Source organism: Mustela erminea, chromosome 10 (genome assembly GCF_009829155.1).
Source record: "Mustela erminea isolate mMusErm1 chromosome 10, mMusErm1.Pri, whole genome shotgun sequence".
NCBI lineage: Eukaryota > Metazoa > Chordata > Mammalia > Carnivora > Mustelidae > Mustela > Mustela erminea.
In genome coordinates this window covers 105,318,366-105,341,533 of record NC_045623.1, presented here as the reverse complement: position 1 = coordinate 105,341,533, position 23,168 = coordinate 105,318,366, and the positions used below count along the sequence as shown (strand labels likewise).

Sequence of the window (23,168 nt, the reverse complement as noted above, 5' to 3'; positions counted from 1 at the left end):
TCTGTGTGGTCATCACTGCATGTGTTTTGTGTAAGCCCGGCTTTCTGTGTGGTACTATCTTTGACGTTGTGCAGTATCCCACTGGGGCAGGCGGAAAGGCTCCGCTTCTGATCGCATGGTTTGGCATGGCCACGGCTTCCGAATGTCAGAGGGGCAGGTGAGTAACCCCGTGTGTCTCGGCCCCGTGTCCTGTCGGATCTGCTTTTGTTGACCGGCTTGTCGTGTAGGATCGGCGCTGCGGAGATCTTGAAGACCCCCCATGCACCTTACGAGCTGAAGCTGATGGGCTGGAAATCAGGCCGTGGCCAGAGCTGGAGGCGTGGGACGAGGGGTCGGAAAAGAGTCTCTTGCTCCAGCTCGCGTTAAACATCAGGGCTCTTGCTTTGGTCTTTCTTTCCTCGCTACACTTTCTGTGGGTAGTGCCGCCCGTGGGCGTGGGTACTGCCGTCACCAGTGTGTTGATGGTTCCACAGTGACCTACAGTTTGTGCTCTTCTTTCCGGTCAGAACCCTCCAGCTGTGCCCCCTCTACTGCTCCGTCCTCCCTGCTCACAGGTGCGCTGCTATTCTCTTTTTGTGTAAAGTTTCTCTCCGACCTGTCCTGCTACTGCTTCCTCTCTGCATTCCCTTCCTACCCTTTCCTCAGCCACAAATGTCAGGCCTTGACATCCCATCCCACGCGATAGAAACTTGTGTTAGGATTTAGTGAGAATGCTTATTAAGAAGTCCTGTGGCCTGGTTTCAGCCACAAGCTCCTTCCTAGCTTCTGTGTGCCGTTTGTTATGTTGACTTTCCTTTTTTTTTTTTGGAAAAAAAAAAATCTTGCTCTCCCTTGGTTGTGTCCGGGTCACAGTTCTCTCTCCTGCTTTGCTGCACATATCCTGCCTTTCTCCTTGCCAATCTTTTGAGATTGCAGTGCCTTAAATTTGTGTCCCTGGTGCTCTTTTTTCCTGTGAGAGAACTCTGGCCTGTGTTCCGTTATCTGGTGGCTTAAATTTCCACTTCTACACCCATGGTACCACATCTGGATCTTAAGGCCCTACCCTTTGCCTGAGTCTCACATCTTTGTTTCATGTTGCATACCTAACACTTGAAACTCCCTGTGTCCCAAACCAGACTCCTTGTTTCTTCCCCACCTGATCCTTTGTTCTCCGCACTGAGGTCTCATAGCTAGCCCAGGCTCACAGCTCGGGCGTCCTGCTTGATGCCCTGTGGTGCTCCTGGAGTCCGAATGGCGACACACAGGTTCTGCCTGTCTTTTCCATCTCTCCGAGCCACCGCAGCGGTGTGGCCCAGGGTCTCCCTGCCTTGTTCTTCCTTTTCCTACACCCCCCTTCTGCCTTCGTCTGAAGGCAGTTACCCCTACTCTGCAGGTGAAAGCCTCAGCTCCTTAGGTAACTGTGAAACCCTCTGTCCGTGCCGCACCTGTCCCTTCAGCACCTGGGTGATGGGAGCGCCTGTAAGTTTCAATTAAATTTCCCCTCCTCTCTGTGTTGGCAACGCCCCCCGGCAGAATGACTGGCTCCCTGTTCTGGGTTCATGTGGCTCTTAATACACTTTCTTCGTAATAATTTGTGAATGTGTCTGTACACATTGGGGATCATACCTGCATATCTTGTGTGTGTTCCGGGGCCAGACAGCCTTTCCATCCCTCCCTGCTCCTGTGTTCCCACATACTCTCCTGCTCCTCCACATGCCCCAGAGGGAGGCAGAGCTGAATGTTGACACTGGCCAAATGAGCCCGTTGCCTGCTTGGGAATGTGAGCGGAAATCACCCACAATTTCTTCAGACAAGCCAGGAGGGACCACTCTGTGATCTGGAAGCTGTCCAGTGTTGGCGCCAAGAAGAGGGATTTCCTCTTTCATGTCCTGTCCAAATGGTTCTGGTGGTGTGATTCTCCCAGGGTTCTCCTGTTCCCGGGGAGGGGTGGGAAGAAGGGCGGGGAGAAGCTCACTGTCAAGGGGCTTTCTGTAGGAGATGAAGATGCCAGCCTCCTAGCAGAGAGGACTGTGGCTGCCGTGCTGAACTCATGCATTGTGTCCGCGCTGCGCGCGCTAATTCCAGATGGAAAAGGCTCACGTCAGGCCTGCTCCTTCCTCCCACTCCTGGCAGGGCTGTGGGTGGGCGGCGATCCTGCTCCTGACCTCAAATAAAGCGGCCCGTGGACCCAGAGAAGAGCCTGTATTCTGGACTGGCGCTAGCCCACTGACACAGAAAACAAGGGTGGTGGCAGGTGCTGCGGGCGGGGCAGGAGGCATGCCAGGGACCGCGGCCATGGGGACGGCAGAGTTGGGCATTTTTAATTGATGCCTTTAATAATTACTGTTTAAGCAACAGAAGGCAAAGTGAGACTGTTTCAAAGGCAATGCAGAGCAGCACGAGTTTGGAAGTTGGCTCAGAAATCCGTGCCTCCCCTCCTCGCTCTGTGGCTGTTATTTGAATATATTTTGTATTTAATTTTCCCTCCCCCTCATTTTCGAGCACGCCAGTCCTTTCCCTAGAGGGAGTGGAAGAGGAAGGTGCTGTGTGACGTGTCCTCATCCAGTTATTACTTGCCCAGGGCCAGTGCACGTTTCTTCCACCAGTCAAAACACTCGTTTTAGTGAAGTTTGAGGCCCTGCTCCCCGCGCTGTTGTGGGCATCAGAGGGGGAGCGGTTGTGACCCACCTGAGAGGCGGCCGGAGCTGTCCGTGACACGGCCTCACTGTGCTCCAGCAGGGCCCCCTGGGTCTGAAGAGGAAGTGGAGATCCGGCTTCAAGATAGACATCCATCGCAGGCCTCAACGCTTAAATATTTGTGATTTGTCTTTTCTAATTGCTTTTCAGTTTGTTTGCTTTTTCAAAATCCGGTGTGTGGTTTCCACTGTGTCCTTGAGTTGGTGAAATGGTTAGAGTTCTAGGATGTCCGGAGCCTGGGCAGCATCGTCAACAGTCACTGTTTGCTGAGTCGCCAGACATCTGGGCTCTGGGACAGCTAAAGGGACACGGGCCCTGACCTCTAGGAACTCTTGCTGTAAGGAGACGTGACCGGCTGACCCGCGGCCTCAGCAGCTGTCGTTCCCGCGGCCCCCTCATGCCTTCCCACAGCCCATGTTTCTGGAAGGGGTGCGGAGCTTTGAAAGGGTGAGAGCAGGTCTGGGCAGCTTAGGTCCAGGGCTCTGTGCTGCGGGCTGAGCTTCAACTGAGGGCAGCTGAGGGGTCCTGGGTTTCTTCCAAACAGCTGCTCTGGGGCCTACGTAAGCCCGGCCCCTCGGGGCTCGTGCCTCCTGCCGTACGGAGAGTTTGTGCTCTCCCTGGGTTGACAGTCCCTTCCTGGTGACACACCGAAGGCTCTGGGTCCAGCAGCAGGTACCAGGCCCACCCAACAGGGGAGTATGGGTGCCTGTCCCAGGGGCCAGAGCCACCTGGGCCCGGTCACAGGGAGTAAGCTGGGAGTGCCCTCCGTCACACCAGGACTGGCCTCGGGCACACATGAGACCTGATGCTCCCAGCCCCTCAGACACAGAGTTCCTGGCGACGGGCGGAGCAGCCAGCCCTTCTGCTTGGATCCCAATACACTGCAGGTAAAATCCAGAGATGGCCCATGATCTCCAGGCTTCTGGTGGTCTGGCTCACAGCGTCCCCGTTCCCGATGCCTGTGTACCTACTGTTCCTTCTCCCAGGAGCCCCCCACAGTTCCCTCCCCATTTCTCCTTCAGCTGTGCTTAGACGCGCCCTTTGGGGGATGTCTGTGGTCGCATTATCTGACGAGTGCACCCTCACCCCTCTGCCTGCCGGGTGCCTGTGATGTGCTTCAGACGCCTGCTGGGTGGCATCTCCTTATCTGTGTCCTCCATCTCCCTCGTGACAGGAGGAAGGGGCTTTGGCCATCTGCTGTTGCTGTGGCCTCTGGCCTCCCAAGCCGGCACTGAGCGGGTACCTGTGCCCTCTGAGGGCGCCCCGCCGCCCTGGGTGGCAGGCAGGCTGACGGCTGGGCCTCTGTCTCGCACTCCCCAGCCAGGCCTTCTACCCACAGCTTATCTGCTTCCTGGCACGGGAGACGCTGTTCACTGCTCACTGCAGATGCTAAGCTAGAATATTCAAGAAGCATATTGAAAGTCAAGTTTCGGGTGCTTTTCCCAAGAAAAGGTTTCTGTGTCTGCTGTTGGGCAACTCACTGCCTCATTCTCCTCCGTAAATCCAGGGCTCTTGGGACAGTGGCCCTGTCCCCTTCTCCACATTTGGCACAGAGTTCATAGTGGTGAACCATAGTCCTCATTTGTTTTGTTTTGTTGGGGTGGAGAATTGGAAGGTGGGTTAATAAAATACGCTTTGATTCGACTTCGCCAAAATACTGCTCATGAGGCCTTGGGGTCAGTGACTGTGAGACCAAGCTGCACAGCTCACTGGGAGTGTGTACTGAGGTGCCCTGTGCTTTGTCCCCCCCGCCCCGCTCAGGGGCACAGTCCTCGCCGGGCTCCTGAGTGCGCTGTATTTCTTGGGAGTTGTCACTGACAGGTAAGTGTGCCAGAGTAATTTAGCCAGATTCCAACATTTTCAGAATCACACATGAGCATTGAGGAATCATTGCTGAAACTGCTCAATCCATTTAAATTTAATTAAAAGGTGTTGAATTAAAGAATAGCATGGAGAAGTATAGTAATAAGCACAAGCATCGTGTCCCTTTACACCCTAACCCTTACCCCGGTTTTTCAGCGGAGGCTGGTAGGATGAAGCAGGCCGACTTGCCACATTCTTTTTTACTCTTCAGGAAAACGAAGATTTCCTTGCCTTAAAAGAGAACTCGATTTATTTGTCTGCTTTGGTCATCTGAAATGTTAGCCACAGACTGGAGAATCCTTGAGATTTTAATAATTTAGAGGAAAGGGCGTACGAAGTAAAGTCACCTAATATTATATACTTGGATAGAGTATTTCTGAATTAATTCAAAATACACGTGAAAGTTCAGTTTGTCTCTTTGTTCCAGCTGCATTTGGGAAAAACAACAACCCTGTAGCTGTTCTTTCTAAGCAAAATCATAGTTTTTTCATTCTTGGGCACTTCCTGAAATCCTGCACGAGGAAATGCTGCTGGCCCCTGGGGGAGACTGGGAAAAGCCATCACCTAGAAATGCACAGCCCACAGAAGCCCATCCCAGGGCTGCCGTGTCTTGAGGCCTCTCCAGAAGGGTGTAGTTCTCCGGTGAATGGGGGCTCTACCCTGAGGTAGGTCCTAGAGCAGACCCTTGGGCCAGCTGGCCTGTCGGAGGGGTGGAGCTTTACCTGGGCAAGGTGCACATGTGTGGGAGAGAGTGTGGAGTGTAGAAGGTTCTAGTTGCCTAAAAAGCTGGGGTCCTGACAGTTTGCAATGTGGATCGAAGTACAGTGGGTAGAGTGGGCCACGGGGGGACACTCGCCAGCCACCCAGCTTATCTCTGAGTGTAACCAGGTAAACCTAATCCATGTGCACAAAAAGACTTGTCAGAGTCACCCCAAAGTGAACTTTCCAGGTTCCATTTTTCAGACTGTGCTCTGTGAGGGGCTTGCGCTCACCTGAGGCCAAGGAAGAGTTCCTGCATCTTCCTCAGCTATTGGCCTCGAGGGCTGCCCGGCCTGTGTCGAGCTCTGTGCAGCCAGCCTCGACTAGTCTTCAGATTGGTGGCCTTTCTCACAGTGTGCCATCATGGACCCTGCAGCTGTCCCGTGTTGGCTTTTGGCTTTATCTGTATGTCGATGAGGTCCTGACGTCCAGCCAAAAGCCTTTGCTGTGGACAGGCTGAGGCAGTGTTAACCTGTTGGGTGGCCCAGGGGGTCGCACGGTGACGGAAGGGGCATGCTGTCGCCCTTCTGCGGGGTTGTAATTAGGTTCACAGCCCACATGATTCCAGAGCTGCCGTGGACTCTCCGTAGGTGGTCTCGCGGGGAAAGAAGAGCCACGATCTCCAGATCTCTAAACTCTGACATGGCAACTTCTTCCCTGCCCCTCCCCCAGCCTCCCACTGCCAGCTTCTGCACAGCTAGTCCCCCCGGGAGGCCCAGAGCCAGAGCATTGCTTTGTAGGGTTGACCCTCATACAGAAATGTTTCTGCAACATTTGAGCTTTGCAAGGAAAAACCAGCTTTAAAAAAAAAAAAATGCTGGTCTTGTTGTTTGAGGGGAAAATTAATACGACTTGACGTGTGCTTGTTGGAAATGGCTCTCTGCGTGCCTGTGGCCCTCCGACATGCCACGATTTGGGAAAGCCCTCACATCCTCGCAGACCCCACCTTGTGTCTCCCGTGTTTCCAGAGCTCCGCAGACAGGGTCAGGAACCCACGCTGAGTACGAATGAGGGACTGCTGCGGAGCTGGGGCCGTGTGCTCTTGACCCCTCACAGGTCTCTGTGTGGGAACCTGTGGCTGCTGAGTCTTGGGTGGGTGCTTTGGGCCTGGCCCCCGGGCCGCCGGCCCTTCCAGTGCCAGCGCTCCAACGCCGGCTGCCAGCAGCTCGCAAGGCTGTGCTGGGAGCACTTCGTAATTGCCCAGCAGTGAGGAGGTTGAAGTGGCGGGCGAGGCGTGGACCTGAAGGGAGCTGTGTGTCCCCGTCGCTGTCCTCCAGGATGTCATCCTAAATTGCCGTACATCTGCTAATGAGGAGACAAGGCGTTCCCTTCCGTGTGGAGCGGCTGCATTAATTACATCCTCGCGGACATCCCCTGTGCCTACCACTCCCGGCCGGCTTCCTCCGCTTTAGATTAATAGACCAAATTAGAGGGGCTCGGGGACGGTGTCCCTGGAGGCCAGATGCCCTCTGCTCCTTGGACGTGGAGGCTGACTTTCTCAGGACCAGGGCCCGCGGGCTGGCCCTGGAGGTGGTCTGGGAGGGAGTGAAGGAGCCGGGGAGGCCACGTTTACAAAGGTGGCCCATTTGACTGGAGAGGACACTGCCTGTTGTCATTTTCTTTGACTTTCTGTGCCGGTCGTCCTGCCTGTTGGCAGTTCATGTCCATCCAGAGAATGTAGTGACAAGTCTAGAAACCTGAAGACAGAGCCCCTCTGCACGGGGTCTGCAGCCGTGTGCTGTCCTGTCCGAATCCTCGGGATGGTTCAGCCAAGAGAGGGGTGGCCGGGCCCCTCCCTGTGCCGTGTCCCGGTCTCCAGCCGCAGGAGGAGGCGTCTTGAGTCCGGGGCCCTGAGCTGTGGAAGGCAGTTAACTTACCTGAGCGTTTCCATCTGAAAAGTGGGAACGGTAGTCCCGCCTCCTGGGTCTGTCATGAACGGAAATCCACAACTTTATTATTTCTTTTTTGCTTCCTTGTTTGAGGTCTGCGTGCTCCCTGCCCTGAGCCAAGCATGAGGCGCATTCCTGGCACACGCTGGGAGCCTGGTACCTATTTGTTGAGCAAATGAATGTGACGACGATATGCACAATAATAGTTAAGGACACGCCACCGGTTGTCTTCCCAAATCCCTGCTTCCTCCCCTCCTCTTCCCTGCCCTCCACTGTCCAGGGCTCAGATTTTAGAATGCCCTGGATCGTGGGGGGGCTGTGCTGTGCCAGGCCTGGAGAGGTAAGCCTCCTGAGCCTGCCTTAAAAAGCATCAGTAAGGTTTTCCCTCCTTCCGCTCGGCAGCCCGGCTCTCAATCCCAGATTAGCAGTTTTTGTAGGAGGCACCCAGGAAGTCTTGCACTCTTGAGTTCATTGGCTCCAGGAGCCAGAGCGCTGAAGGTCAAGTTCTTTCTGACTGGCTGCCTCAGGATGCTTTGCAGGCCAGCCGTGTAAGCAGCAGCCGTGTCCCCTGTTTGTGTCTGAATGAGACGTTATTCCCAAGAAGTCACCAAGTGTGAAAATGTGTGTTGTCTTGCTAATGGGACACTAATGAAATATTAAAGTGTGTCTCTCTTCCTGTCTGTCTCCTGGGGGCTACTGTATCCTCTGGATTTTAGTCATCTTTACATAAAGAGCCCCAGGGAATTAACATTTCTTAGTACTCTTCAAGATAACCTTGGTATTTCTGCTGCCATAAGAGAGAAATTTTGTGTATGTTTGGTGGCTGTCTGGGCTGAGGCTCCCTCCCTCTGTGGGTGTGTGTGTGGTAGACCTCGGGAGGGTTCTTCAGGTTGGTTCTACCAGCAACTAGTCCCCCAGGCTGACAGGTTTTCCCAACTCCCGTATGCCCCACCTCTGCCTCCTTTTTATTTATTTACTTATCTATTTATCTATTTACTTATTTATTTAAAGATTTTATTTATTTATTTGACAGAGACACAGCAAGAGAGGGAACACAAACAGGGGGAGTGGGAGAGGGAGAAGCAGAAGCAGGCTCCCTGCTGAGCAGGGAGCATATGTGGGAGAACCCAGGACCTGGGGATTTTGACCTGAACTGAAGACAGACACTTAATGACCAAGCCACCCAGGCGCCCCTGCATTCTTTTTAACAGAAGATGTGACCACCAGTTCATAGGGGATAGGCTGTCATAGGTGTTCCAGACTGAACCGGGCCCGCTGCCTGTTATCATGGATGTGTCGCAGAATCCTCCCAACCCCCCAGCTGGGCAGCTGGGGAGGTGTTTCTGTTCCCGCTTGGGCTCAGGAAGGGTATGTGACCCCTCCAAAGATGCAGCCCCGGTTAGTCGCAGAGGCAGGATTTGAACACAGCCCTGTGTGCAGCACGCAGGTGCCTGGGCTCAGAGCCGCCGTGCCGTGTGGCCTTCCCCAGCACCTCCTGCCTGCAGCTAGCTACAGACCTGACCTTCCCAGGCTGCCTTCCATGTGCTGTGACGTGGAGTGAGTCACACTGTGCCTCCGTTGGCCTCTATAAAGGGACTAAATGCAGTCCTTCCTCTCATGTGTGAACACTCCAGAGGACAAAGGTCACTGAGGACAGGGCTGGAGTTCAGGGACTAGTTTCTCCCATTGTGCTCCAGGTGTGTGTGCCTGCATCTTTGCGGCAGCTGCCATCGGTTGGCCCCACGAGCCCTGGCCTGGATGCCTGCGAAGGTTCTCTTAGCCGGCCCACATGGCTGTGAGCCCCCCTTTTGCACCTGTGCTCCTGTGACTTCATGCTGGACACCAGGTCCACCAGGTGGCTCAGCGCTTGGCTGAGGGGCCGGCAGAGAGACCTGCCTTTGTGGTTCCCATTCCTCCAGCTGCCCTGGGGGGCCCTCCCTGTGAGAACACTGTCGGAGCAAGGGAGGCACACTGCTTGGCCCCCAGGGGCCCTTGGCCTGGCCTTTGTGTACCTTGTACCCTCCCCCCCACCAAACTTTGGCTTCCTCCACCCTAGACCCAGCTGGGCTTTTTTTCTGGAAGCTTCCATCAACAAAACTTTGCACTGGATTTTGCACTCTTCCTGAGTGTGTTCAAGTTGCTTCATGGCTGAGCATTTCCGTGCTGTGCCAGGCTGTGTGCTCAGAGCCAGAGACTGTGGAGGAGACAAGTGACGTGGAGAGGAGAGGACTGGGGGGCTCCCGCAGGAGGTGGGTGCAGCTGGATGGTTAGAGGGAGGGAGGCCTGCCCTGTGGGGCAGAATGCAGGCTCGGGAGCGGGCCAGGATGGATGTGAGGGCACGTGAAAAGCCAGGGGCTTGTCAGCATTCTGAGAGGGGGCAGAGAGGCTGCACCAGGCGGAGGAACTCTCCTTACAATGTCTCGTACCGTCTCTGGGGTTCTTAGTGTAGTCACAACATTATTTCGGAGGGGTTCGCTTTGATGCCTGCCTCCCCCCGTTGAATATAGGTCGCAAAAGGGCAGGGCCCATGTCTGACCTTTTCACTGTGTACCTCTGGTGTTAGGACAGGGCCTGATGGATACACGGGGGTTATGGAAGCTCACAGATGAATGGGTGGGCATGTGAGTTAAGGTGAAGTCACACACAGAGCTACAGAATGCTCCAGCCTGTGGTCACCCGTGGCCATTTATTGTGGCCTCTGGCTAGTGGCCTGTCTGTCCAGGCACTGTTTGCCCCTTCTCAGGTTCTGATCCTAGGCTGGCCCTCAGGGATTGGAGGCACGTGTGCATGGTTGGGCCCCGGACCTTTCTCGCTTCAACATGCAGCCAGCCTAGGCCTGGCATGACAAGTTGAGGCGCTTAGCTCAGCAGGTCCGAGGAAACACGGAGCCCATGTTGTTGGCCAGGGTGCTGCCAGCCGCCCCCGAGTCCAGGGCACTGCTCTGTGCTCTCTCCCCTCCATAGGAACACGTTCTTGTCTCCACCTCACCAGCATTTTATCTTAATTTGCGAGCCTGCTGGAGCACCGATGAAGACATACTGTACTGCCCGAAAAAAACAGCAGAATTCTAATTCTGTACGATTCGAAAGCATGCCTTCAGCTAGCACTGCTGCAGAAGTAAGACAAGCAGGAGAGACACAGCCCTGCTCCAGCTTCCTGGGCTGGTCTGGGGCTCATCCTGGCCGCCTCTCATTGGCCCTGGGCTTAATGAAGCCTTCTGATTTAGTTTTCAATTCATTATTTTTTGAAAAAAGAAAAGCTGCTTTAATGGAAGCTTTTAAAATCCCAGAGCTTTGGATTTCTCTACTTCGTCAGGCAAAAGTGGATTCATTTAAGTAGTTTTATAAAAAAAAAAAAAAATGCATATACTTATGAAGATTTCAAAAATTAGATGTTTTACTCCTTCTACTCCAGGAACCCAAAAGCCAAGCTTGGAAAGTAATTTTTTCTAGTGGGGTATGTGCACTCACTCAGCCAAGAAATGCAGCAGTCTTTTAAGATCTCTGAATTTCTGCATTTCATAATTTCTCTGCCCTGTCCTCCTGGGGACTTGGGCTTGCATTCCTTCCCTGCCCAGCTCCTGACTGGGGCTGTAGTTCTCAAGGTTTCACAGGAAGAGGAAGAGGAGCAACCCAGGGGGAAAAGACTTGGTAGAGTCACGTGAACATTACTTTTCAAGATGGGAGAGACCAGTGCAGTCAGCAGGGAGCAGGAGGGGTCAGAGAAGCGGTCTGAAAGAAGAGGCTTGCTGGGGGAAGGTCCCTGGGGTGGGGGCAGAGCTGGGGCAGCTGGAGGGGGTACGAATGTCGGCCGAGGTGGGGAGTCGTGTGAGAGGCCGCGGCTAGCTTCGGGCCTCCAGCTCCTGCCACAGTGGCCCCTTGGCAGGTTTGGAGCCACGGTGTCCCCTTGGCAGGTTTGGAGCCCCGGGTTTGGGAAGGAACGTGGAGTCCGTGCGGTTCATGATTGCTAAGACAGGGACAATCAGCGCAGCTGCTGCTGACCAAGCCTGGGGCCTGTAGGCGGGCGGGGCGGGGGGGGGGGGGGGGTCGGCTGGTGAGTCCTCCCAGGCCCTCCGCCCTTCAAAAGAGCGTCTGATCCCACTGTCAAGCTGTGGTCGCCAGCCAGCCCAGGACCGGTCCCCCATCTGTGTGTACCGAGTCTTTGGCTGTGGGTCCTGCACACTGGACATGGGCAGTGGAACCCCAGGGTACGGCCTGTGAATGCCTTCCTGCCCCAGGTCCAGATGCCTTGGAGAGGTCCGGAGGAGAGCCAGGGCATGCAGTGTCTGGGATCTTCCCCCGTGCTTCTCCCTGCCCCCTGGTGGCGGGAGAGGGGGGGCATCCTCCTGGCTGGCCTGCATCCGGTTCCCCCAGCTGTCAGCGCAGAGCCCGGGGCCTTTCCCAGGCCTCAGAGAGTCGAGAGCCCATCCATTTTCCAAGAAAGGACACAGGGAGACAGGGCCAAATTGAGTTAGGAGTGCCAGGAATCCAGCTCCGAGAGCAGCCCGAGTTCCTGTAAGGCCCGCCCCGCCCCTGAATTACAGCTGCTTCTCCGAGTCTGCAGGGAAGCTGGGCAGCTCTCCCCAGGGTTTGACAACAGCTTGATTTACAGGCCCGCATGTTGGCTGCACACTTCACATCAATTCTGTCTCCTTCTTTAAACTTTTAAGCCTTTGCCTTATGAATGAGGCCACTGGTTTTCTGAGGTTTTTGTGCTTTTATGAGTTTTCTAACTTTCTTCTTTCCCAGCTTCTCCATAACCTGTTCTGAACATCTGCTCTGCGGTGAGACAGTGGCAGACTCCCCAGGGGTCCAGATTTGGATGCGGCACAGTTCTGGGCTTTAAGGAGTTCGTGTTCTTGGGAGGTATGGGAAGAAGCCGGGTGTGCAGATGAGTTCTCCACTTGGTGCGGCCGCTGAGCCCCATGTGCCAGACCGTGACTCTCTGCCGACGCTGTGGGAGGTGCTCGGGGCCCCGTGGTGACCCAGGCGCGGTGGGCCCTGCGCTCGCCTGTGAGGAAGCAAGATGTGTGTCAAGAGGTTGGAGGGCAGAGTCGCAGGCTCCTCCCAGGGCCCCCAGCAGAGACCGTGTGGCCTGGGGGCCTTGTGGCCTGGAGGCCTGGCTGGCACCCGGAGGGTGAGTTAGTCAGCCCAAGGCATGCAGGGGAGCTGCCCCGTGGAGACGTGGTGTTCAGAGAGCATGACATGTCTAGAAACTGCAGGAAGTCCAGAAAGTATGCAGCCTGGGGAGGTGTGCCCAGGATGCGGCTGGGGCCGTCTGCAGGTGCCAGGTGGTACAGAGCCCATCAGCTGGAGGGGAGCATTTATACCACGCGCCTAGGAAGGCTCTGGAGGGCCCAGGAGAGGGGCGGCTGACGAGAGTTCTGTTGCTCGGAGGGGAAGGCCGTGATGGACGCACGGAGAGCTGTGTAGAGACCGTGAACTCGCTACTATTAGTCTAGGTGACAGTTGGGCCACACTGAGTTGTGCAGCTGGAGTGACAGGTCCAGAGGTTGTTAAGGAAAGGAATCTGTAGGATCTGGTCATCCGTCGGAGATGGAGGGTGAGGCCAGAGAGGAGTGCAGGGTAGCTCCCGGCTTTCTGTGTTGGCCGGCTGGCCTGGAGGAGGTTGTATTCTGCCATGCAGGACCCAGGGGAGTATGGGAGGCTGCGTTTGGAGCCCCAAGGAGACCCCCGTGAGCAGTAGGATCTGGGAGCATGAAACTCAGGATGGAGATGCGCCTGGAGAACACAGGTTTGGGAGCCATCAGCAACTGAAGCCCTGGAGGTAAACGGAAACCCCCAAGCAAGTGGAGCCAGAGGGAAGCAAGCCTGGAAGAGCCCCAGAAGGCGCCGCATTTAAGGGGAGGACAGAGGCAGGACCACAAAGCAGGATCAGGGACATTGGCACATCCTCTCTGGTGCAGAATGATGGCAGTTCTAGCGGGTGGAGACGATGGGGAGCTGAGGAGGACAGTCCAGTCACGGACCAGCATGCCAGGTTGAGAGGGAGGGGGCCTGTCTGCCTGGGACCTAGGCTGGATGGGGCTCCAGGTGCCTGAGACCTTGGGCTTTGCTCTCCTGGCTCCAGCTTTCCTGCTGTGGCACCCAGTGGTGAAGGCCTTCCCAGCGCCCGTTTGCAAAGTTACGCAGTTCTTCTCAGCAGCCCTGATGCTGAAGAGCACAAACACGTTCCCGAAGGAGAAAGCTTCCATCCAGTCCTGAGCTGCTACCGGAGAGCACTGAGGAAGAATAATATTTTTTTAATCTAAACGAACTTTACATTTATGCTTGACTGAAGCACAGACCACATTTGTCCTGGGAGCCAATGGGAAGCCGGGGTTTGGGTAATCTATGCAAAGGCCCCTCGGCTGCCCGGCATCCATCATCCCAAGTGACAGAATTTACATCATTAATCATTGGCGGTAATAGAAAAGTCATTGGAATAGAATGTTGTCACAGGATAAATGTCTCCCAATTGCATATAAATGTCTGGGCTTTACTGTACTGTTTGTGCTCAAGAAATACTGTGGCTTCAAAACGGTATTTATCTGGCTTCAGGAAATAATCAGCACCAGCCGGTCCTGCCTGCAGCCTCTCCGGAGGCGGCCCAGAGGCGTCGTGCTCATCTCTGTGTCTGCACGCGGGCCGGGCAGAGGGTGGAGGCCGGGCTCCTGGGTGCCCCGTGGCAGACACGTGGCGGAAACGGCAGTTTCCGGTGTGTCAGACACACACGTGCTCAGGGACCCCACTGTGTTACTGCAGGCCGTCTCCCGGAGCTGTAGGCGCCTGTCCCTTCCTCCTCCTTGGCCTCAGACCTCGTGCTGCAGGGGAGACGAGACTGAGACCCTGGGCCAGCCTGGCTGGCAGCTGCGGTGGCCTCCCCCTGAGGTGTGGCAGCCCCAGAGCCACACAGGTGCAGGAGGCCAGGTGAGACCCCGCGAGCCGGGAACCGAAGAGTGAAACCTTGCAGGCCGCTTCTCCATTTTAGAAATGAAGTCCACAGTGTTTTCTGGCTGGCGTTGTTGTGTTCCGTGACCTGAAAACACTCTGTTTTTGGAAAGTGCAGATCTGCTGACACCTTGTTCTGGAGGTTTGTTGCGTCTCTCTTTGTGCCGAGCTGCCCCGGCCTCAGACAGGCCAGATGCTGCTGGAGAGACGCTGGGCTCAGAAGCCATGCGCTTTGTGCTGGGGTTTGGTGGGATTGTTTCTGTGGGAGCTTCACGTTCTCCACCCACTGGCTGGCCCTGGAGCCGAGGAGGGCCCACGGGAGGAGTGGCCCCGGAAAGCAGGGCAGGCCCGCTGGAGGCTGCTGCCTTTGGTGGAATGGTTTGCAGAAGCCTGTTAAGGACCCGTCACATGACCGACGAGCTGTGTTAAAGCAGAGCCAGGTGTCTGAGCTGATAAGCCGGGGCAGGGCTTTGTAGAGTGTATCTGCGGGGAGATGAGGTAGCTCCCTCTTTTCTGTAGGGAATTTCATAAATCACAGCCTATCAGATGTGGAATGATCTGAGGCCATCTAACCGTGTGGGTTCCCTGTCGCTAGATGTCATGGGCTGGTCCAATTTCAAAAACTTTTTAATTTGACCGAGTGAGGCCATTAAAAGCCAATCACCAGCTACTATCTCCTCATTTGTAAAAGGAAGACTATGTTAGCACCAACCATATAAGAGGGACGTAGTTTCAAAACAAAGAATATTTTTTCAAATGGAATAAAGTTAGCTTTAGGAGGAATGTGTTCCTCGGTACCTGTTTTTGTTTTTTTCTTTCTCTGTCTCGTTCATTTAAAGGCTGACAAAAATCCGTTCCTGGTCCCCATTTCCATTTCAGCTGAGTAATAGGAGTGGGAGGCCTGGCCAGGGCCCCAGAGCCTGTGAGGTCTGTGTATCGTTCCAGCTGTTTCTGGTTTTGTCACAGATCGCCGCAGACTTAGCAAATTCATTTGTTGTTGTCCCCTCTCCTGGAGCTGCCGGCTAGCTGGGTGTGGCCAGGGCTCTCGCTCGGGGCCTGGTGCCATTCGTGTGTTCGGGAAGATGCAAACGGCTAGCCCAGTGGCGGCTACTTGGGGTTTACCCCCCTTCCCACATGGTCTCCACGGCAGTGTCCGGGCAGCCAGCCTGCACGTGGGCCCCAGAGGTGCGCGTCCTGCGAGAACCAGGTAGACCATGGAAGCACACGGTGTCCCTCCCATGTGCCATTGCTCAAGGAGAGGGGACTTAGACTCGACTTTCCGATGGGAGGAATCCAAGGGGGTTGCAGACATGTTTTAAAAGCACTGCATGGTTCCCAAGCTCCCTGGAAAGCCAGGTTTTAATCTGGGGCGCTGAGATCCTGGGAGTCCCTTCCCCTCCATACGTGTTTCAGGAACAAGTCAGAGGGAGGAGAAAGTCGGTGGCTCTCTGCTGATGGGTGGCAAGTGCTGCTTGTTGGTCCCTGCCCGCACTTCTCTGGAGTAATAAATTTCCTAGGTAAGGTAGATTCCAGCAACTAAGTATCAATTAAGCTCTTTTATGATCATAACCGAGATGATGAATTGAAGTCAATCTAGAGAAACAACCAGTAAAAGAATAGAGACTTCAGGAATCTGGCGTGGACTCGCAGAATCCCAGGCACCTGCTCACTCTTTCCGGTAGGGCAGCCTTTAGCCCTGGGTGAGCCCCTTGCTACGTGCAAGGCTCTGGGCTGGCATGCAGGGGGCTGGTGGTGTGAGAGGACAGGCTCTGGAGGACCTGTGTCCTTCAATGCCCGTGGTCAGACTGGGAGTGTCCCCGTGTTGCCCCCCCAAGACCAGCATGCAGGAGGGTTTCTGTTTGGTGTGGGCGAATGGGCTGGTGGGCTAGCTGGCTTTTGGTTCTCAGAGGTGTTTTGCCCTTTTCCTGTGTTCCAGGAGGTTTTATGTAAGGGTCCCGGGAGGGTGAGGAGGAGTAGCGGACCCTCCTCCCAACCACGTGGTCCAATCCCTAGCACGGTGCTGGCAGCCCTCTCTGGTCTCTGTCACAAAGCCTGGACTGTCCCAGGTCGGATGTGTGAAATGGGGCAGGGAAATAGGTTTCAACCAGCTGGGAAGTGTCTCGAATGCAAGAAGCAGCCGACTACACGGTTGCTTCCGGTGGTGACCAGCTGGCCTGCGGGGTGCGTTTAGCGTCAGGAAGGGCAGGGCAAAAAGTGGGAGTACGTGCTGTTTATTGGCTTCCCGGTGACTGGAAGCCAGGTGCCTCCCCTTGGGTCTGGCCCGGCTTCCCGGCCGCCAGCCTCCCAGCTTCTCTGTAAAGCCTCCCTGCGTATCCTCCACCTCTGCCCACGGGCCGTGTGTCTGCCCCTCCTGCCTCCGTCCTTGGGTGGCAGACACTCTGCAGACTCGGATGCTTTGAAATGTCTGCTGGAAGTTTCTGGTTCTCTCCAGGTGACAAGCCCCATCCCTAGGGGGCCTTCCAGAGCGGACCCCTTCTCTGTGTTTGCTGGGCTTCCTTGGAAGAATCGAGCCGGGAGGCTTGGCCTTTCTGCCCTGTCTGCAGCCCCCCTGAGAACAGTTCTTCTGGGGCAGTGGGTCTGCTCCCAGCCCCGTGGGAAGCACAGCCACCTCTGAGGGTCCTCAGGAAGCTGTCAGACGCCCATCAGTGGCTCTGCCTGGGGAGCCCCCTCATGGATAGTGACTGAGCAGCTGTCGTGTGCTGGGTGCAGCTCCTGGTCCTCGGGACAGAACAGTGGACAGACCCTCTTACCTTCCCCACGGAAAGTTACGAACGTTCCTTCTCTGAGTCAGCCAGACCTGCTGGGTTTGGTGGATCATTTTATTATACCAGCTGCTGCTGAAAGGAATGGGGCAGAAAGAGTTCCCTGGGTATAAAATTAATCAGAAACAAGGACCCCCTCCATGGCCATCAGACAGACCGGTCTGCAGCCCCCCGGATGAGGGAGAAGCCCACCCGTAATCAGGAACGTGCTCGGAACACAAGCTAAGTCAGGCCTGGCCACGCAGACAGGAATCCGTTCATTGGATCAATGTTTATCACGTGCCAGGCCCCGTTCCAGGCGCTGGATGGAAGGTGGGCCCGGAGGGAGCTTCCCTGCTCGCTGCGGGGATAGGCCGTAGGAACACATGAGATGCTGGGGAAGAGGCCAGCTGCTGGGAGGGCACAGGTCAGGGAAAGCCTGGCTGGGGCAGTGAGCAGTGCGCTGCAGAGCCGGGAGCCAGGGCTTGTCCCCTTCCAGAGCTGGGACACGGCACTCCACGTGCCCCCCGCCATCCCTCCCCTCCACCCTGGCCTCTCAAGTGTGGGGAGGTAGCCGGGGGCTGCCCCTCCTTGGCCTGGCTTCTCCCTCCTTCAGCGCCTGGGTGTCGACTCCGCTTGTCTGATCTGGGTGCCTGTGCGGGGGAATATATATTTAGACTCTTCTGTCCTTTCCGTGGTAACAGTCGCTTTATTCCTGGTGAAGAATGAGGAAAATGGGTCAGCTGTATTTACTAAGAAGCGTGTTCCAGCTTCTTTTCCGAGGCTATTTATAAACTTTAAAAAATGTGAGCTAAGTTTTTACATCTTATTGGAAGCTGGAGTGCCTATGAATACCCTTTCTATTACTATACCGGGGAATCTAGCATTTTGGAATTGAAACTATTCGAGTCGGGCAGATAGAAATCTTGCAAATAGCGATTTTGATGAACTCTGGCAGCCTAAGTTTGCCTCGTGGTCTGCTTTCTCTGGGCATTTTCTTCCTGGAACATAGACTAGCTTTCTTGGGTAGGGTGGGGGCCTGCCCTGCGGCGGCAGTTGTTGGCCCCAGGCCGTGCTGGGGCAGTGGTGGCTGCGGGCTGAAAGGAAGGTGGGCTCCTGGAGCCTGGGGACTTGGGGAAGCTATTTTGGAACCTGCTCCTTGCCTTCCTCCATGGAACCGGGCCACGGGGCTGCTCAGTCCTCAGCCCGCAGCTCACTTTCTCCCACGGCCCTCACCTCTGATGCCTTGCCCACTGTGTCCCAGGGTCACGCGGTCACTCCCATGTGCCTCTGAGAGCATGTAGCTTCTTTCCAGGCGGCCTGAGCTTGCTGGTGAGACAGGAGGGCTCCACTCGGGCGAGTAGTACAATGGCTTGCTGCGGCCCGTCCTGTTACTCTGTCTCTGCCTGGCTGTGTTGGGTCCATGTTCAGTCTTCCGGAGTGCCTCTCAGAGACCCCTCAGTACCCTGGGCTACGGGGAGGGGTGTGTCCTCGGGACCTGGTGGTAGCTGAGGATGAGCGTCCCTTCTGCTGAGAGCCGTGCTCTTGATACTCCAGGAGCAAGGGCCCCATCCAGACTTTGGGGAAGGAGTCCTCCTAGGTGGAGTCTGGTTCTTTCTTGGAAGACCAAGAGGCCAAGACCTTTCTGCCTTGACCATCAGAGCCCTCAGCCTTTCTCAACAAGGCGTTAAGCTGCCCTCTGCTGATCCCTCCCCTTGGGGACCTTGTGCGGCATAAGAGGCAGGCTGTGGGTGCTGCCCCCCAACCAGCTGAATAGCTGTGGGGACCTTCCTTTCCCTCTGCACCCCCACCTCCGACTGGTGTCCTGTTGAGAAGAAAAGCCATAATAATATGACAGTGATGACACTGCCGCTGACCGATCACTACCAAGTAGTGGCACTACCAAGTGGAGCAGTGGCCTCCACTTCCACACCAAGTCGGTCCCTTAGGACAGCACCTGGCACGTTCAGTGGCACTGGTTACTCATTATTGGCCATCTGCCTGCTCAGTGTTGGGAGGGGCCTTGGGCCAAGTTCCCCCTGAGCACAAGTTCCTGAACTTTCTTGGTTCTTGACCTCCCAAGTGCCTCCGTATGTCCCTAGGCTGCAAGAAATACTTCATGGTTCTGTTTATTAAGTGGTTAGATCCAAATACCTTAATAAAGAGCTGTGTCCCAACAACTTAATAGCGGCTTAAAAATTTAATACTCATAAGGTTTTATTTCGTTCTTAAATAACCAAGTTACTTACTAACGGGATATGTGTGTCCATTGGTCAGCGGACATCTCCTCAAATTCCGGAATCATAGTAGGTGTCACCAGCGTCGTGATATACTGATTTTTGCAAGGCACTGGCTTATCCCAGCAAGCCCTGAAAACCCAGCTGTGTAGTGACATCACTCGCTCAGAAGGGATGTCACTTGATGTGCCCGTGAAACTGTAAAGCACCCCAAGCTAGTAGTTCCAACAGTGTCTGACGGGTACCTCGTATCGCTCAGTAACTGCTGGCCTGCCAGGAGTTTACTGAGGTTCCACAGGGTGCCTCGGTACACAGTTTGGGAACCATGTTCCTAGAGCCTGTGACTCTCCTCATTTCCGGGAAGCAGATCATTAGGCCTCAGGCTCTCAGAGTCCTACATACCCATCTGGGGTGGTGTGGGAGAGAGGATGAGGATCTCCTCCCACCTTCTTCCTCTGTCCCATCTTCTCCCTCCTCTCGGGACAGGCAGGGGTGGGCGCCACACCCTTGCTCCCTCTGTCTCCTGTTCTGCTGCTGGGGGCATCAGCTGTGGAGCAGGGGTGGGGATGGAAGGGCATCTTCTCCACACTCACCGAAGAACCTGATGGTCCGAATCCTCCAGGATAGGAATTAAGAAAACCCTCCCTCTCACCAAAGTGCTTTCTGACCTGTGGCTGTGCTACTGACACTCAGGAAAATCACATTTGCCGTTCAGAGCTGAGAATACCCGTTGTCGTTTTGGTGGGTACGTGGTCTCAGCCTAAAGTACTGAAATCCATTGCTTCGGTGGGCAGGGAGCTCCCCAAACCACTGGACTTCCATGGTAGGGAGTCTAAAAAGGCTTTCGAGATGCCGTGCCCACTCTGCAGGGATCAGAGCAGGAACCAGATGTTCTGTCTCTTCCTGTTCAGCAGGTGCCTGTGTCTTAGGTACAGACCAAGTATAAACCCAGGTGGGCAGGGCTGTGTCTCATTGAACAGGTGTGCAACCACGGGCTTTGCTTCTTCCTTTCTGGCTCTCACACAGACCTCTTTTTTACCTTTGTTCCCGTCTGAACCCTCCCCAAGGAAGAATTCATTATCTCTGTCTGCCCCCCGGAAGATGCCTCTGGCTGCCTTGTTCCCAGATAGGCCCTTCCTTGCGGTCCCAGCTGTGTGCCTCTGCACTGTGGCCTCACTGGCTCTTTGTCCGTTTAAGATCTCACCTCAGGACTTCTGCACTTGCCACTCCCCCTACCTGGGACCCTCTGTCTTCAGCCACTCCCATGGCTGGCACCAGTTCATTTTCCAGGCGTCATTTCACATTTCACTTCTCAATGAGGTGTCCGTGTGGGCCCTGTCTCAAGAAAATGCCAGCCTCATGATTTACTCTTCACAGCCTTTTGAACATGAGCTTCATCCAGGTGGAGACCATGTCTACACCCGCATCTGTGCCGTTCACTGTTGTTTTCTCTGTACCTGGACCCCGGCCTGGGCCATCGTGGGTACCCAGCAGATACATCCTGCTGAGTGTTTTCACAGGACAATGCCGGTTGTTTTTTGCCCCTTTTTTTTTTTTTTTTTTTTTAATGGAAGGGACTTACAGGGTCATCAACTTTTAATTTTGCCAAGGAAGAAAGAAAAAGTCTAGCAACTGTGTATCATTAACATTTCATTAAAGAAAAGCTAGAAAGACACAGTCTCAGAATAAAGGATAGTTCTTTAACTGGAATCAGTTTAGCTTTATTGAAAATGTGCTGCATTGTCCCTTTTCTCATCTCATGGGCCAAAGGGGCCCCTGGGTGGCTCAGTTGGCTAAGCGTCTGACTCTTGATTTTGGCTCAGGGTCATTTGATCTCAGGATCATGAGATCGAGCCCAGTGTTGGGCTTCGTGCTCAAGCAGGGAGTCTGCTTGTGAGTCTCTCCCTTTGCCCCTCCCCTGACTCCCATGCATACGCTCTCTCTCTCTCAAATAAATAAATTATTTTTTTAAAAAGAAACCCTCACAAAAGACATAAGTCCGTCAGTGAGCACTTGGGGGCCACCACGTTCACCCTCCGTGGAACTGTCCTTTGTTAAGTTGTAGACTCCCGCTGGGGGAAACCTCTTTTATTATTTTTTGATATTTATTTATTTGTTTGTTTATTTACATTTTATTTATTTGACAGAGAGAGACACAGGGAGAGCAGGAACACAAGCAGGAGGAGTGGGACAGGGAGAAGCAGGGAGCCATATGTGAGGCTCGATCCCAGGACCCTGGAGTCATGACCTTAGGTGAAGGAGGCAGACACTTAATGACTGAGCCCCCCAGGCACCCCTGGGGGAACCCCTTTCAGACTTAAGCTGCCTTTGCGCTCGCTTCAGATGCCCTCATCCATCCCTGGAGACTTCCAAATTCTGCCCAGGCGCCCTCTTTGGAGGCTCCGCAGGACAGGAATCGGCTCCCCCTTTCCCCTGGTAATCTGCAGCCTTGTCCTCATCTGTCTGCACACCCGTCTCCCGTGGGGGTGAGCTCCCCGGGACAAGATGCAGGTCTCCCTCCCTTGTGTGTGTGGGGCCTGGTGGGCTGCGACCCTCACTGTGCACTTGGCTCTGCTTTTGTCTGTGGAACTGGCAGTGACCATGTTCACGTGTGTAGCAGGACGCAGCTTGGGCCACAGCTCAGGGGCCTGCAACACAGAGCGCTCTCTCTCTCTCTTTCGCTAACTGAATTTAATTTCTATTTCAATCCTTCATTCCACCAGGCCACAGGAACATAATCTCATTTAGTTCTGGGGTTTCTAAGTCAATTTAAAGCTTCCCTTAATCCATTACTGGGCCTGTTGGTGCGTGAGGAGGGCGTGGGGGTGAGGGGTCTGGTCCTGAGTGACTGCTGCTTCCTCAGGCCCCTGGCTGGCACCCCACACAAGTCACTGCTGTGCCCCTCTGACCGTCTTTAGGGCCGGGTCCTATTCAGGTGCTTTTGCAGCCCTCTTGGGTAGGTGAGGCGTCCTTCAGCTGCCCCCGCGCCCCCAGCACTCATCTCTGTTCTTTGGTGAATGCTGTTAGCTCCACTTGGGGGATGAGGCCTCTGTGGGGTTCTCATGGCACCCATCACCAGGGTGGGGAGGGGGTGGGACCCGGGCCCCTGATGTGCAGTCCCCACTCTCCCTCTAGCTCAGCTATGGGCAGGAAAAGGCCCCCGCTGGTAGGGTGTCCCTTGTACCTCCTCAGCATACGTCCAGGTCGTGGCTTCCGTTCTTGGGTTCTCTGGCCGACGGAGCAGCCCTTCCCCGAGTGTAGACACCACTTACCCCGGGGTATAGATGCCCTTGGTCGGGTCAGAGTTATAGGCTACAAGAAATGCAGGGGTGAAGAGAGACCTGTAGTCACACCTCCAACATGTTAACCCGCTGTGGGTGAAGGTTCTGATCTGGGCTCTTGTCGGGGGGCTTCTTGGGCATCTGAGGAAGGGGAGAGGCTGTGGGCCCAGCGCCCGCCGGGGACTTGCCTTTGAAGTGTGCCCGGGAGTACGGAGCTCTAGCTTATTTGGTGGGTTTGTTGACTTAAGACTTTCCGTTTTTGAAGTGATACAGCAGCAGGGAGGAAAGGTAAGGAAGCAGACAGGCCGATAGAGACAGCCGTCTGTCTCAGCCCCCGGAGACCTCTTCCTATCTCGGCGTGTGTCTCTACAGACAGTTCAGTGATAAAAGTAGAGACAATTGCAGCGCGAAACGGGCTCGCGCGGACGGAGCGCTCACAGCGTGCCAGGCATCCTCCCAAGACTCGAAGACGATGCCGTTTTGTTAAATCGGAACAACTCTGAGGCGGAGGGTACTGTCCTCCTTCCGTTACAGGTGAAGAAACTGAGGCACAAAGCATTTATGTCATCTGCCGAAGCGCAGTCAGCTGGGAGCCTGGCCAGGCACTCAGCCTGCACACCTGCAGGAGGGGGTGCGCGTCTGTGGCCAAGATGGAGAACAACCAGTGCTCTTGTCCTCGTTGCTTTCAGCAGAGTAGCCCTGTCTTTCTCTGTGTCCTCGGGGCTCCGAACACCCACTTACTGACTGAATG

The 23,168-nt window shown here is 55.0% G+C and overlaps 1 protein-coding gene and 1 long non-coding RNA gene across 17 annotated transcripts in view; both read left to right on the top strand.

Annotated features, from left to right (window-relative positions):
- CAMTA1 (calmodulin binding transcription activator 1) overlaps positions 1 to 23,168 on the top strand; it is an 821,619-nt gene that overhangs the window by 110,741 nt on the left and 687,710 nt on the right. The window lies entirely within an intron of this gene.
- LOC116567888 lies at positions 75 to 4,320 on the top strand. Its single transcript, XR_004276417.1, has 2 exons — positions 75 to 3,123; positions 3,221 to 4,320. It is a non-coding gene; the product is annotated as an uncharacterized LOC116567888 (long non-coding RNA).